The sequence below is a fragment of the Oxyura jamaicensis genome, chromosome 5 (assembly GCF_011077185.1).
Source record: "Oxyura jamaicensis isolate SHBP4307 breed ruddy duck chromosome 5, BPBGC_Ojam_1.0, whole genome shotgun sequence".
NCBI lineage: Eukaryota > Metazoa > Chordata > Aves > Anseriformes > Anatidae > Oxyura > Oxyura jamaicensis.
Genome location: NC_048897.1, coordinates 38464884 through 38467595, shown reverse-complemented (window position 1 = coordinate 38467595; position 2712 = coordinate 38464884).

The following is a 2712-nucleotide window of genomic DNA, read 5'->3' as shown; positions in this document are numbered from 1 at the left end:
TAGGCGGCGCCCTCAGGGGCCGGGCCGAGCCCCGCGCCCCGCACGCCCCGCGGCCGCCGGGGGAGGAGGGAGCGGAGCGGCGGCCGCCCCGCTGCCTGCGCCGGGGGGAGGCGGCATCCAGGCGGCCCCTGCCCGCCCGGACGGCTCGGAAGTTTTTCCTCTCCTGCCCTCGGCACTCGGAGTCTGAATGGAGCGGAGAAGGCAGCGAGCCCCGGCGGGCACCCGGCCCCTCAGCTCCCGCCCGCCCCTCTCCTCCCCACCTCTCCCCAGCAACTTTCCGGGTGCTGCCCGGGCGCCCATGGCAACACGTGTCCCCGGGGGGGCGTGTAATTAAGCGGCCAAATTAATTAATCCTGCCCCCTGCACCGGAGCGGGGCTCTGGGGAGGGGGGCGCGGGCGGCAGTGCCTGTGCCCCCGCTGTGCCTGACTGACCGACTTGGGCGGCCGGCAGAACGACCCGTTTGTGGAACCGAGGTTGGTCCCAGGCTGTCCCGAACCAGGGTGGTTTTTGTTTGTTTGTTTGTTTGTTTGGCTAAAATTCGGTATTTTCATTAATTCAGCGGTCCCCGTTACCCAACGAGAACGTCTCCAAGGATTTCTGGGAGCAGCGCAGGTTCTGCGTCCCCTCAGGGCACCCAGAAATGCTGTGGGTGTCCAGCCTGGGCACACCATCGGCAACACGCCCGGGCTTCCCCGTGCAGCCTTTACTTTACAAGGAACGGCATTTCACGAGCTTCCCTGGATCTCTGGCAATCTTCTTCCTGGATCTTTCTCAGTGCTTCATTTTGTGTCTGGCATTATTTCTAATCCTGTTCTAATCAAAAATAATAAAAATACCCTACAACAGCAAACCTTGACACACAGGATATCACTAATCCTCTGCGCTTCCCCTTCCCCCTGATAATGTTTCTGTTTGTTTCTCTTTACGAGTTATTTCTGCCACAGAGCAGCAGTCAGAGCGCTGAGGGTGCTGTGGTACAGACCTGAAGTGAAGTTGCTCCAGACTCCTGCAGAAGGCTGCCTGGTTGTCTCAACGCAAAGGGATTGCTGGAGCTGGACAATCAAAGAGCAGCAGTTGTCTTAGCCTTGTTGCTTGCCTGCGTGCACACAGCTACAGAAATCGGAGCCTTAACCATCCAGGCTGAAAGGGCACCGAGGCTCTGATGGGCCTTTGACTTTGTGATTTACCTTGAAGCAGGAAGACAAGTGCGTGTTCGAAGAGTGGCACGAAGACACGCCACGGTCTCCTTGTCTTTCATTCCCTTTACAGCTGCTGAGAGAGCAGAAGTAACAGCACAATGCTACGAGGAAGGTAGTAGAGAAGGTTAAACGTCAGCTTGCGTCCCATTATTTCTCTCCATGCCCACATAGGAAATCTCACAGTTGAACTCAGAATGATGAAAGCCACCCTTGACCAGAAGAACTTACAGTCTAATTAGGCAGCAGAGCCATGGGGATCTGAATAAGGGCCCTTTTAACACTTAATAGGCTGTTCTCACTTAGGTTACCTTGTCTCGTAAGATAACTGCAACTGACGATTTTTATCTCATGACCATTATTTGTAGTAGACTTTTTTCATCAAAAACCTTTAGGCTCAACTGAAGATTTTGGTTAGCCATGTCAGTAGAGATACCACTGCATGGTTAGATGCCACTGCGTGCCATAATGCCTGAGAGGTAATTCTTTGTGTGGCTTTTTATCACCTCTGGTACTAAAGCCTCCCCTTCTACCTGAAATGTCAGTGTGCACATCAGGCTGCCATCCACTTGCTTGGTGGTTAACAAGAGTCGGGGTGCTGACAAGCATGTAGTCTTCTGCACAAGGATTATATCTAGCAATATAAAGGTGGTGACACTGGAAGACATTGCTGAGGATCATTGTTTTTTTCAGTATCCGCATGTCACAAGCTCATTATCTGCTTCACTGATAAGGCAGACCTGAGCCATGGGCTTTGGAGAGACTGTCCTGGTTGTTGCATCTCTCCCCACAGCTGACTGAGGTTTCCTGTGATTTTTATGTTCACCATGTTTATTCTCTTACTTGCTCTTTACGCTGAGAACATTTTCTTTTGCTCCATATCAAAGCCGTGGCATTCCTGATCTGAAGAGTTACTGGCATTAAGACACACAATGATAAGTTTGTCTGGAACTGAGGTAAATTTGGGTCTGGAGGTGAGGCTGTGACTCCCAGATATTCCATATTTCTGTGTATAGGTTGTTTACCCAAAGAGCATGGAGTTGAAGTATTGTTAGAGGTCCTAAGTTTCGCATGTGAGGGATTTTCATTAATTCTGTTGGGTCCTATGAAAATCACATGGATCAAATCAAAGCACATGGTCAGTTCCAGGAATGTAAGTGTAATATTGCCTTTTTGGACATAGTTTTTTTTTTCTTTTCTGGCTATTAAAAAGTTGTCTGTTTTGGAGGTAACAGTTAGTGACTACAGGAACCCTGGGGCTATCCCCGTGAGAAACTGGAAGCAAGAAACAGAGAGGGACGGAGAAGAGACTTTTGGGAATCCTGCTACCTATGAAAGCTGTTCTCGAAGCAATTGTGTGTGCGTGTGTGTCTTCTCTCTCTGTACACAAATGAAGCAGATCAAAGTTCAGACTGTACTAATCTCCTAATCATAAAGGCTTCTGATTAGCATTTTTAATCAGTCTGGTGATCACAGGGCAGCCTCAAAATTGCTCTTGAATGCTAAACTTTAAGA